The 13,965-nt window shown below is 44.1% G+C and overlaps 1 protein-coding gene across 1 annotated transcript in view; it reads right to left on the minus strand.

The window, feature by feature from the left end:
• FGF1 (fibroblast growth factor 1) overlaps positions 1 to 13,965 on the minus strand; it is a 105,543-nt gene that overhangs the window by 9,874 nt on the left and 81,704 nt on the right. The window lies entirely within an intron of this gene.

Here is a 13,965-nt window from a genome sequence, read left to right on the forward strand (position 1 = left end):
CCCTCCAAAGAAAGCTGTCTGCTGGGAATGATGTTCTTGAAAGAGGGAGGAGAGATGATGGTAGATGATGGCAGGCTCACCCACTGTCTACCCTGTTTGTTACAAAATGTACACACTCTCATATTGCCTGGCTCCTTTCTCCTCCTCCGTTAAAATAACTAGTTGCTGTGAGGTCAGCTCCGATTCACAGTGACCCCATGTGTATTAGAGAAGAACTGTGCTCCATAGGGTTTCCAATGGCTGATTTTTCAGAAGTAGGTAACCAGGCCTTTGTTCCGAGGCACCTTTGGGTAGACTTGAACCTCTAAACTTTTGGTTAGCAGCCAAGCACATCAACCATTGGCACTACCCAGGGACTTCCCTCTGTTACCTAGAGGAAAATAATGATGGGAAGAAATGGCATCCATTTCCCTGGGCTCCATCGTCCTGGCCATCTTGTGGTGTTACAGAGTGGGCCACTAACCATCTGGCCTTAATATGTTCTGCTTTAGTTACGAACTTGCTTTGGGGTATCCTTTTATGGCCTGGGCATTCTAGGCATTGGAGAGATTCTTGCCAACAGATTTTTTTTTTTTTTTTATGTAATCTGAGATTGTTATTTTCCCAGACAGAAGAGATTCCTAGGGAGTTAAGATTGGTTGCCAATATGAAACTCGGAGAAGTTGCCCACAATGACGTTCAATCAACCCCTCAACCTCTGTAGCAACCCATTTGGGGTACAGGTTGAGGGGAAATCTCTGGCTTCTGAGAACAAAACAGTTACCTGGAAACAAAGTGCTGAGAATAGTAGGTCTCAACTGGGGGTGATTTTATTCCACAGGGGAACATTTGGCAACATCTGGAGATATATTTGGTTGTCACAACAGGGAAGGAAAGGGCAAATGATAATGGTATATAGTGGGTAGAGATCAGGGATGCTGCTAAACACCCTACACTGCACAGGGCAGTCTGCCCCACAACAAAGAATTATCCAGCCCAAAATGTCAATAGTGCAGAGGTTGAGAAATCTGGAGTTTGAGGTCAAGGACCATGAGTTACATCAAGGTACATCCTTTCCATTTACATGGACTGACATTCCCAGGGTGCCTCACCCAGTGCTGAATATATAATTGGCATTTCATACCTATTTGAAAATTATCATACCTTTGTTCATTCATCCCAAGGCATCTCTGAAGGGAGGTGCATTGACGGTTCACATTTAGGAATCAGAATTCATTCTGGCCTCTCTGGAAAATTTCTTTGGGCATCAGATTGTCACAACCATCATTACCACTAGGAGTGAAATCTGGATCAGGAACCAGTGACAACCTAATAGTTCTCTGGGAGGACAAGCCGACTTCTCTTTTCTGATAAAGGTCAGCTTTATCAGAGGCCGACGAACAGGGGAGGCTGGAACACCGGGCTCTGGCTGGCAGATCTAGACCCCTCATTGCCTTTTCTTTGTTTTCATTGTTCATCTAATTTCTTCAAAGAGGAGATACATTCATGTGCTTCAAATATGGAAACGATGTAAGAGTAGACAGTAAACGTTTCCCCCTTGACCCCCAAATCTAATGCCTGGAAATAATCTTTAAATCTTGAACCAAAACTGCCCCATGAAGCCATCATTAAACTAAACAATACTTTAGCCCAATTAATAAAGAATGTTTGCCTCGAGCATAGTGCTCTTATAAAGGATTATCTATATGAGTGTGAACTGATAAAAGTTCACCTAAAGCACACATGAGAACTTTAAGGGGCAGAGAGCCTAGATTCACGGTGATGAAATGATATGGGTAGAGACAGAATGATGTCACAACGTGTGGTATGTAACCAATGTCATTGAACTGTTCATGTAGAAATTGTGAATGGGTGTATGTTTGGTTGTATATATTGCCACCAAAAAAAAAAAGTCTCTCTCTCCTCCCATTGGGGATACAAGGATGAACAGTTCAGGCAAAATTACTGCCCTCTCTCCCAGAATATGCATTCTTCTGGGGGGAGACAGAAACGAACATGTAAACTACTCCTTCTAGAGAGATTTTATACATCTATTTAAAAAACCAAAACCAAAACCCAATGCCGTCGAGTTGATTCCAACTCATAGCGACCCTATAGGCCAGAGTAGAACTGCCCAATAGTTTCCAAGGAGCGCCTGGTGGATTCGAACTGCCAACCTATTGGTTAGCAGCCGTAGCAGTTAACCACTCCACCACCAGGGTTTCCTATACATCTCTTAGGAAATACATATTATCCTCCCATCTTTTCTTACAAAAATGGTAACATACTACAATACAGATCTGTGCCTTGCTTTTTTTTTTTTTTTTTTGCTTAACGATTAACTTGGAGATAGTTCCACATCAGCACAAAGGGTTAACCTCGTTCCCTTTGCCAGCTGAATTGTGTTCTGTTATGTGGCTGTCCCATAGTCATTTAACCACTCCCCTATTAATAGACACGCATTTCTTATTTCCCTCTGTTTTCCTTATCTTCTGATTCATCCCAAGGGTGATACATAAGTACGTCACCCTTACTAAAGATGCAGTTCTCTTGTCTTTGGAAGTCTTTGCTACAGAGACTCAAGGCCTTCCCTAGCTTCCTGTGGTAAAAGGGGTTTAGTTAATCAGCAGGAAGGAAAGTGGAGGCCACCAGCCTACTTTCCCTCAGGTCGTCCTATCCTCAGTTAGCTCAGAGAATGTGATGATGAAAGAACAGGCCAAAGAGCCTCCATGTGCGATCTGGGCTCTCCCATCTCTCCTGCTTCAACTCACACCACTTGTTCACTCATTCACTGTGCTCCAGTCTTTCAATTCTTTCAGCACACCAAGCTCTTTCCCACCTCAGGACCTTTGCACACGCTGTCTAACGCTTTTTCCCTGCAGGCCTTCCCAGGGTTGCCTCCTTCTCCTCTTCCAGGCCTCAGCCTAAATATTCTCGCCTCAGAAAGGCCTCTCCCAAGTACCCTACAGCTCTGTATATAACAGGTCCTTTCACCCCCACCCTACTGTCCATGCCAATGCCACCCTAGCCCTCAACACTGTTCTCTTCCTCAGTTGCCTTCATGGCACTTAACACATATAATTATTTTGTTATTTTAGGGGTTTACTCATTTATTTCTGCCTCCCAGGAGAACGTATGTTCTGGGAGGCAGGGTGGCGATCTCATTCATCCTATTCTCCTTTGTATCCCCAGCACCTTGCCTAGTGCCCTGAACATAGGGGACAGCCAATAAATATTTGTTGAATGAATGATGCTCAGCTAATATTTGCAGAGATGATTCTACCAGCCCACCCCTAATAAGCTGTGCACTTTGATGTTTCCAGTGATATTTTGTGGAGTGAAGTAACATGGGACCAAGTTGAGAGTTATAAGCTCAAGGCTTGGCCCTGCCACCAGCCAGCTGGGGGCCCCTGGCTAGACTACTTAACCTCTCTTGGCCACAGTCTCCTCATCAGTAAAATGGAAGGGGCTTAGATTCAGTCTCTAAAGTTCTTTCCAGCTGTAACATTCTATGAAGCAAATAGATTAAATAACAATGCTCTATACAAGAAATGGAAATCCTGGTGACAATAGTGGTTAAGAACTATGACTGCTAACAGCAGTTCGAACCCACCAGGTGCTCCTTGGAAACCGTATGGAGCAGTTCTAGTCTGTCCTGTAGGGTTGTGATGAGTCATAATCGACTTGATAGTAATGGGTTTTTTTAATACAAGAAATATTATTCAGTAATGAAAAGGAATGAGTACTGGTTGATACGTGCTAGAACATGGATGAATCTTGAAAACATTGTAAGTAAAAGAAGGTAGTCACAAAATACCACATATAGTATGATTCCATTTAAATGAAATGTCCAGAATAGATAAATCCATAGAGATAGAAAGTAGATTAGCGTTTGCCAAGGGCTAGTGGGGTGAAGGTGGAGTCATGGGCACATGGGAGAATAATGGCTAAGAGGTACAGGGTTTCTTTTTAGGGTGATGAAAATGTTCTAACATTGATTTGGTGATAGTTGCACAACTCTGTGAATATACAAAAACCATTGAATTGAATATTTTTAATGGGTGAATTATATCTCAATAAAGCTACTTAAAAACAAATGCCCTGCATTTTCATAGTGTCCCTTGGTGGTACAAATGGTTAATGCCCTTGGCAGCTAATTGAAAGATCAGAGGTTCTAGTCCACCCAGAGGCACGTCAGAAGAAAGGCCTGGTCATCTACTTCAGAAAAATCAGCCATTAAAAACTCTATGGAGCACAGTTCTACTCTGACACACATGGGGTCCCATGAGTTGGAATCAACTCAGTGGCAACTGTTTTTTTGGCTTTTATTTTCCTTGTGCTTTACAGTTTTCAGAGAATTTTCACATACATGCCTCTATCAATTTATCAGCATAATCCTACATGATTAGGAGAGACCAAAGGAAGAGGAGATCCATTTATTAATCACCTGTAATGTGCCAGGCATTGTGCTCATTTCCATCTTGGTATGAACAATGCAGAGTTAAAGAATGTGAGCTCCAGACTCAAAGTGCATGGATCCATTCTATTCTGGCTACATATTAGCTGTGAGATTGTCTATAACAATAACACATACTTCATGGGATTGATGTGTGGATTAAACAATTTAATGTATGGAAAGTGCCTAGTAGGGAGCCTGACACAGTTTGTGCTCAATAAATGTGAGTGATTCTTATCATTTCCAGTGTGCTTACGTGACCTCAAAGGAGCTCTGGTGGCACAGTGGTTAAGCACTTGGTTGCTAACTGAAAGGTCATCAGTTCAAACCCACCAGCGCACCATAGGAGAAAGATGTGGTAGTCAGCTTCCATAAAGATTACAGCCTTGGAAACCCTATGCGGCAGTTCCCCTCTGTCCTATAGGGTCACTGTGAGTGGGAATCAACTCGATGGCATACAACAACATTTGTGACCTCAGATATTCACAACAATCCCTGGAGGAAGATAGCACTTGCTCCATCCTACAGCTAAGGAGACTGTAGGTTGATAAGATCATATGTTACCCAGGACTATACTCAGAAGGTGCAAAACCATGACCAAAACCCAGGTTTGGGTACTCCAAGTATCCTGCTCTTTTCCTCTCTTTCACTCTGCTTCATGAGCTCTAATTATGGGATAGATTGGTCAAAATCCAGCCATACTCCACTTCTTGGGTCCCCTTGTGTTCAAGATCAGACGTACAAAATGGCAGATAGTCATCCAAGACACCATTTGTAGTGATGGAATGGAGTGATGTTAATTGCCTGTAACTTTTGTCCTCCTTCCACCCACATATGTAGGTATTTAGGCAGATACATTATAAGTGCTACAGAAATCCCAAAGGGCAGGTCCTTTTAGGTTATCAAGGAAGATTCTTTAAAAGACTTTCCATTCCCTAGTTCATATCTGCTCAGCTACCTTAGACAGTACCCGTCGGTCTTGCCATGGGGGTATGTGGAGCTGACCCTGCCATCTGTGGAGTCCAATCACGGCCATGTAAAGGCCTCACAGGGGTAAATAAGAGCCAGAGGCCTGCTTAGCACATGACTTCAGCCCTCAGCCACGAGCCCCGCCACCAGGGTTGTTGCACTGGTGAGAGTTCGTCTCAAGAGTTTCCTCTGTAAATATTATTTCTCCAGGATGTCCAAGTTTCATAGCTCATTTTCACTGGATTTCTTTTTGGCTAAGTTTCCCAAACATATATCCTTCTGCAAGCCGGGCTGGCAGGAAGCAGTAACACCCAGCCTGAGCTGCGCGGGGAGCTGACTAGGTGTCCAATTCTCAAGTGTGACTGAATTCCAGTTTTCCAAGCCTACATCCTGCTGCTGAGGAAGAAGAGGAAAGAGACAGCATGAGAAAGGGGGGCCTCAGAAAAAGGTGGCTGGCTATGGGGCTTCGTCTGGAGCAGCAGCTTCTTCCGCTTATAGTAGTGCTGGGTCCGATGGGCAGAGAGCTGTTCGGCCCACACGTATTTATCGAGCATCTGTTATGTACTGGGAACTGTACTGAATGCCAGACACAGTCCCTGCTTTCAGGTGGGTTACACACAGCTAGGGATACAGACAAATGAACCTATCAAGGAGAAAGCAACACAATAACAAAAAACTCACTTGCTTTTGAGCTAAAAGAAAACACAAACTCAAAAACTAAAAGAAAACCCCTCTCCTGGGTTTGCATGTGTGTGTATGGATGCGTAAAAGGATTTCCTTTTCAGAGAAAAGCAGAAAATAATGTACTGTGAAAAAAAAAAAACAAATTTCACAAGAATATTTATAGTAATTTCTTGATGAACATTTTGTTAAAAAAAAATAAAGCAATGTGCATACCTCATGAATATGTATATATAATAAAATATAAAAATGCATACTAGATAGAGACCAAATTCATATAAGTGGTTGCTCTGGGGAGGGAGAGAAGAAGGAGTAAGACTGGGAGGGGAATGGGCAGAATTTCCCCTTCATTCTAATGCTGAATTCCTTTAAAAACACAATTCTGAGTTAAGACTGACCAGCTAGCAATACTGGTTATCTCTGGATGATGAAGCTGCTGGCGATTGTTGAATTATCCTTCACACTTTTCAGGGGTGGTAGACGATATTTAAAGTCGAGTTCTTGTCCAAGGCAAGTGCTCAGAGTGGCCCCAAGCTCATGTTTTTCGTCCTGGTGATTGCTGTGATGTTCTGTGACCCAGATCAGCCATGACCCCAGTTGCAGCTATACCTGAGCACAGGTATCCATAGAAGGTGGGTCTTCTTGGGGGCAGCAGACAGGGGACCAGGAAACTGGTAAGGCAGAACAAGGCAAACGGCCATTAAAATGGCACCTTCTCTACTCAGTTCCCTTTTCTAGCCCCTTCCCCCAGGTTTAGCACCAGAGCAGAGTTGGGGGAGCACCTCTTCTTGCTCCTACAAGGGAATTTAGGACTTCCATCTTGGAGTATCTTGGGCAGGGAGACCCAAAGACTTTAAAGCATCCTGAGGATGAAGGGGCAAGTACTTTTTGCCAAATGAGACAAGTCATTTAGCCTGAAGGGTACTTATTTTTTCCCAACTCTTAAATAAAGACAGCAACTTTTGACTTAGCAGAAGGAATGGAAAGCAGCTTTGTAAAAGGTGCGATAATGGATAAGAATTTCTTAGAGAAATGCAAATTTATAAGGCATTGTAAAAACATAAGAAAGAGAAAGTTTACATAATTGAATGTTGGGGGGAGAAAAACATACTGGAAAGGGGTGGGAAGTGTTTGCTCAGTGGATTTGTGGCATTAAGTGTCCCCATAGAATCCAGAGCTCTTCTCTTTCATTAGGAATGCATTAGGGTGTGTTGGTTTGGGAATGTCAAATAACCTGAAATATGGAAAACCACCTTTGCATAGACAGCTAAGCATTTTACTATTAGCCAAAAGGTTGGCAGTTTGAACCCATTCAGAGACACCTTGTAAGACAGGTCTGGCAATCTGCTTCTGAAAGGTCACAGCCTTGAAAATCCTATGGAGCAGTTCTACTCTGCACACGTGGGGTCGCCCTGAGTTGGAATCCACTTGACAACAAATAATAGCAAACAACGAATCATACCTCTTCTGCCTAGTCCTCCTGCTCACCCACGAAGCCCCTTCACGGGCCCTATGTACTTAGGAGTAAAGGGAAACACTGAGCTTTGGAGTGGATGAACAAGCCCCCAACTAGGCATTTGTACCTTTTGTTCTGAGGAATTGTAAGTCTGTATCTCTGGTTTTCTCCTCTGCTCCCCAAGGGAGATCCTAAGCAGTTGCCGCGGAGTCTGTCCTGACTCGTGGGGACCCTGTGTCCATCAGAGTAGAGCTCTGCTCCATACAGGTTTTAATTGCTGATTTTTTGGAAGTAGAGCAACTGGACTTTCTTCCAAGGCACCTCTGGGTGGACTCGAACCTCCAGTCTTTTGGCTAGCAACCAAGTGTGTTAATCGTTTGCACCACCCAGGGACTTTCCATTAGGTCTTACCTGGTAAGACAGGTAATCCTTCACTTTCTGAGGGCAGAAATAAGTTTTGAGCCTGCCGATGCCAAGAGAAGTAAGCTTTGGGCACTGTACCCCATTTCTGTCCTGCCCTAGGAATCTTTAAAAATAAGATTACAGCTGGTGCATTCAGTGGGAAAACTGCGTGGAGAGGGAGGCTTTGCTTCCACAGTGTGTCTGTGGCCTTTAAATCAGCTTCCCACCTCTGCTCTCCAAAGCGAGGCCCAGAGAGATTACGTGCCTGGTTTATTCTGGGTTTGAGACTTCCCGTCCTTTGCTGTGTTTACCCAAAGTGAGGTCAGCCTCATTCAGAACTTGATGAGGTTGTTTTATGTCAGTGGCATTTATAATTAAAACGTAGCCACAAACCGAGCTCTGTGAAACATTAGAGAAAGACGGAGGAGGAAAAAGAAAAAGAGTTTGGGAAAAAGATTCCGGTGGTTTGGAATATGTATATGTATATACTTTCTCAGAATGTGTAAAGATGTCAGATTCTCCTTTAGGGTCTGGAAATGTTTTATATAGTCCAGGAACTGTGTGATATAATTTCTAAGTATTTATCTAGAAAAGCCCTTCCTATATAATCAGGTAATGGGTGGTGGCTAGGAGAGGAGGGGCAGGGAGTCCCTTTGCGTGAAATATGACCAAGGTTAGAATACCATTCAGGAACAACATTCCTGATTAACATTCCTTCTCCCCGCACCACCCCGACTTCTGGCCATAGGACCCAGCTCTGTTCATTTCAGTCATTTGAAAAGCTGGTGTGACTTTTGGCCAAGCTGGTGAGGAGCACAGTGCCTTGAGTCTTATCAAAGCAGATTTGCATGGGGCTATGAGTGAGCCAGAGAACAGAAGTCAGGACCTCCCCAGAACAATGGAAGGGACGGATTTCTCTGTAGAGAAGGAGTTGACCTTTTATAAAGGGCTCCAGAGAGGATTCTTTGGGTGAGCAAACTCCCCTAGTGCGCGTTTAGGATGTGGTTTGATTTATAAATATTTGATTGGCATACACTTTTCTCAGGAGCATATTCATTTGTGTGGTAAGCAGTACCAGTAATTCGGCTCCACACGCAGCCTCTGGGGGCTTGTTGAGGTGTGGGGTGGTGGGCCACATGAAGAGTCTGCAGGGTTTGGACATGTGTGAGATTGTTATTCTTCTCCAGTTATTGTTGCAGTTATTAATCTTGTCAAGGAATAAGTTGTGGTCACCGTTAGCCAGTGAGGGAACTCTAGCAAAAGAGCAAAATCAAACATGGCACTCCTCCTTGCCTTTGACTGAGCCAGCCCCCTCTACAGAAAGAAGTGAGACAGGGCAGGGCTTGCTGGGCCAGCGCCTGGGGACATTATATCTCCGTGGCTGGCCTTCAGAGCTCCAAACCCAGATGGTCACACAGAAGCTGGGATGAAGGGTCACCCTCAGTTCAGTGAGCAATTGGGAGCCTAGGAATGATGATGATGATGGTGGTGGTGGTAGGGATGATGATGATAATGCCATTTTTGAGCACTTTATTATGTACTTAGAAGGGTGCTAAGCACTTTTACAAACTTTATCACATTTAAGGAGTCCCTGGGTCGTGCAACTGTTAATGTGCTCAGCTGCTAACTGAAAGGTTGGTGGTTCAAGTCCATCCAGGGGTGTCTCAGAAGAAAGGGCTGATGATATACTTCCAAAATAGTAGCCATGGAAAATCCTGTGGAGCATACTTTCACTCTGGCACAAATGGGGTCACTGTGAGTCAGAGTTAATCTGACAATCGTTGGTTTGGTTTTGGTTTTTATCATGCTTGAAATTCTTACTTTCCTATGAGGTGAGTACCATTGTCATCCTTGTTACAAAAATAAGAAAAGGGAGGCACATAGAGGGGTAGTAACTTTTCCAACATGGCACAAAACTAGTAAACATTTGTGAAAGGACATGAACTTACACCCATCTGACTCGCCCAACAGGCTGTGTGAATCCAGTGTGTTTATCTAATCAGTTTGTGGGTGAAATTACCATCATGGTGGTGGTGAGATATGGAAAGGACCTCAGTCCTGGAAGCAGAAGTGGTGGGTCTGTGCCAAGCTTTCCCAGTTAATAGCTGGTCATAGGCCCTATTAGCTTCCATATTCTCACAGGAAAGATAATTAGTAATTTTATGGGTTATGCCTAGGCAGAAGGGAAAGGGTCTAGCACAATGCCTGGCACATATCAGGTGCTCAGTAGATATTTATTGAATATATTGATGAATTCATATTTATCTGCTGCCATTACAATTCATTCACTCATCCGATTAATGTTTACCAAGCATCTACTAAGTGCCAGGCAATGGCAAGGCATGAAAACCACAGTGATGAACAATAAGAGACAAAATCCCTGTCTTCAGGGAGCTCAGCAGGGGAGAAAAAGTTAAACAGTCTCACAAATAAATGAACAAAGAGCTGCCGGGTCCACGAGTCACTCCTCAAATGCTTTGTGTGCGAAATGGAACTGGTGGTCTTGTCCCACACCTAGTCCTCTTCTAGGATCCTCCTATGGTGATACCACAATTTACCCTTCTCCCAAAACCCTAGAGTCCAACATGAATCTGCTTACAACCCTGCACCCCACTGGCCCCCAATTCCGTAGCTCTCACCATCTGATTGTGCCTACAGCTATGATTTGAGGAGGCCTGGTGGTGCAATTGGGTTGGGTGGTGGTGCAATGATTAAAGAGCTTGGCTGCTAACCAAAGGTCTGCAGGTGGAATCCACCAGCTGCTCCTTGGAAACCTCAAGGGGACGTTCTATCCACTCTGTCCAGTAGGGTCGCTGTGAGTCTGAATCGACTCAGCGACAACAGGTTTTTTAAAAGGCCAAACTAAAACCCACCTCCTCCACAGGCCAGAAATTCCCACGCGTGGAAACATTTTACCCAGGCCTGTATTACAATAGCCCCATACAAGTATCAGCATATGTTTATACCACTGTAAGAAGGGCCTTGTGTTAGATACTTGGAAACTTACTTTCCTAGGAATAGGAAGAAGACAAATTTCAAAAGCTTCTCAAGTTTGCCCAGGGTAGGTAAATATGGTCGTGGAGCAAGAGAAGCTGTGAAGGTAGTTATTTTTGCCTGGTAGAGCTCGAAGGCTTACGGTTCTATCTTGCATGATTTATGTAGATTTTTAAAAATATGCGGTTGACTTTTAGAAATGCTCTTCCTGCAGGGGTCTCTTACTTAGTGTTTAAGTAGTGACTGTCTACCTGTGACCTCAGTTTCTAACCACATTCAAACTAATGATGAAGAAATAGAGTCCCTCCCCTTGTCAGACTATATTAATCTCAGTTATCTAGGGATTATCCACCCCTGCCTGCCTATCCAAAGCTGGTAACCTTTGAAATGGAGGGGTTTGCAGTAGTTCCACCACTGGACAGAAGAGGGCGACAGACCCCACTCAGGCGTCTTCTCTCCTGCTTGTATCACATAGCTCTTTGCAGTCTCCTGAGACACACAAAAACAACAAAAAAAAACCACCGCCGTTGAGTCGATTCCAACTCATAGTGACCCTATAGGACAGAGTAGAACTGCCCCATAGAGTTTCCAAGGAGCGCCTGGCAGATTCGAACTGCCGACACTTTGGTTAGCAGCTGTAGCACTTAACCACTATGTCACCAGGGTTCCTGAGACACACAGGGTGGTATTATTTCCATCCCATAGGTGAGGAAACTGAGTCCCAGAGAGATTAAAGAATTTTCCTCCAGGTTGCACAGCTGGGAACACTGGAGACATCTAAATGTCAGTGCCGCAGAGGGGCTGGGAGTGTCAGATGACTGAAGGGTCATCGTGGGGTTGGGAGACTTGAAGTTGCTTTTGCAGAACACTTTGTGCAAGATGCAGAGAATGTTAACTGTCCAGTGCTACCCTGACTAGAGAATGGCGAAGCAGGAATAGGAACTCAAAGTCTCTACCTCTAAATCTGGGCCCTAAATCTACAGGGGGTATGCGGATTATCCAGTTCTTCTGATGCTGGCTGGAGATGGACTTCTGCCCACTCATCTCACTTTCATTTCTGTCTCCGTTGGCTCTTGTTCTTAGTACTAGAGGAAGCGAATAGGCCTACATGACTGACTGTTGGCAGAAAAGCCCTAAATCCAAACCTGAATCTAGACCCTTGGCCTACCTGGGGGGTGGCATTATAAAAAAAAAAAAAAATTTTTTTTTTTTATATAGGAGGGGGGAAACTAGGAAAGGTCCCTTAAGTAACCAAAACCAAACCCATTGCCATAGAGTTAATTCCGACTCATAGCAACCACATAGGATGGAGTAGAACTGCCCCATAGGGTTTCCAGGGAGCAGCTGGTGGATTTGAACTGCCAACCTTGTGGTTAGCAGCCTAACACTTAATCACGGCACCATCAGGTCTCCAACTATGTATTTCCACATAGTGAGCTGAATACATGGAAATCTTGCTGCTGCTGCTGTTGCTAACAACAGCAACATTAACCAAGATGTGCTGAGCTCGTACTCTGGGCCAGGCACCACATTATTCACTGCATTATCTCATTTAATCCTTCCAAGGAAGCTGTGAGGCAGGTAATAGTAGTCTGATCTTACAAGTGAGGAAAGGAAGGCCAGAGAGGTCAAGTAACTTGCCCTAGTGCACCTGGCAAATAATTACTGCAGCGTTACTTGGCTGCAAGCATCTGCACACACACTCCTATGGCTCCATGTGCTACATTCCAAGGGTTCCTGACATCTGCGGTCAGGCGGCCGAGTTGGCAGCAAAATTCAGAAGTCAGCTCAATGACAGCAGTGAACTCATATGCTGTTTGTACAGAAGTTTCAGTTAGGGTAGGCTCTTTTACCCTAGGATTCAAGGTTTTCGAGAAGTGTCCAGTTAACCCCAAGAAATGCATCACCAAGGTTGTTTTTCCCCTGGGATTCTGAGGACCAGACAACATTCTCCATTGGTTCAGAAAAGTGGCAAGCAAAACTTAGGAGAAACATTTAAAACCTGGAAGAACGAAAAACATGTTCCCCTTGGGCTCTATGGGGATTGCCTGAGTTGTGTACCATGCCTGACAGTGGATTACAGTCTAAGTCCATTTATTTGTGGCCAACATTGCTTAGGTATATGTTTAACATATTAAAAAAAAAAAAAAATAGAGGGTTGTTTTTTTCTTTTGTTTTGCTTGCCTTGCTCTGGTACCTGTTTTTGAGTATAAGGCATTTGGCGGGTCCATTTGAAGACAAGCCAACAAAACAAAGCCAAAGAATTTAATCCTGCAGCTACGAGCCCAGGCTTCAGCCTCCCTGCAGAGAACAATGCCACCCACTGGTCTGTACACACCAGCTTCCGCTCCTATTACCTGTGTATCCAAGGGTAGAGAGCCTACCACCTTTGGTGCATAGTCCATGCATAATGGAGACTACCAGTGGGTAAGCCACCATGGGCAAGCCAGTATTTCGCATTGCGTTTTAAAGCCAGTCTTGCAGGACCTTACTTTTCCTACCTGTGCTATTTTATGTCTCTTGATGTTACCCACACTTCCCTCCCCTTGAATTGTAGGATGTTTGGCTGTTTAGATTGCCGACCCTTTAAGCGGGGACAGATCTGACTTTTGGCTGCTCTACAAACTCTAATGCCTCCATGGTGCTCAGGGAATCTCCAATAACATCACCATAAGACTCAGATACCTAAATCAAACATACACACCAGTGCCAGGAGTACTAAAGCAGAAGGAAGAGAGTTTTATACTTAGTCAAGAAGATCCTTTTCTCCAAAGTCATACCTTCATTCATCAACATCATCTGAGAGTTGGGCCTGCAGAAGACTTGGGAGAGAGATTCAGCATTTGGCTCAAATCACTCCTGCTCTCCAGTTTCTGTAAAGTCTGGAGAAGCACTTTACCCCTCCTGGTTACCACAGCCACATCTGCAAGATATGCAGAGTGAAGGTGCATAATTTATAATGTGTAAGACTATGATTATGAACTAGGATTTCACAAATCAAGCCCAGTGGAAACATAACCTGGAGAGT

This window comes from Loxodonta africana, chromosome 2 (assembly GCF_030014295.1).
Source record: "Loxodonta africana isolate mLoxAfr1 chromosome 2, mLoxAfr1.hap2, whole genome shotgun sequence".
NCBI lineage: Eukaryota > Metazoa > Chordata > Mammalia > Proboscidea > Elephantidae > Loxodonta > Loxodonta africana.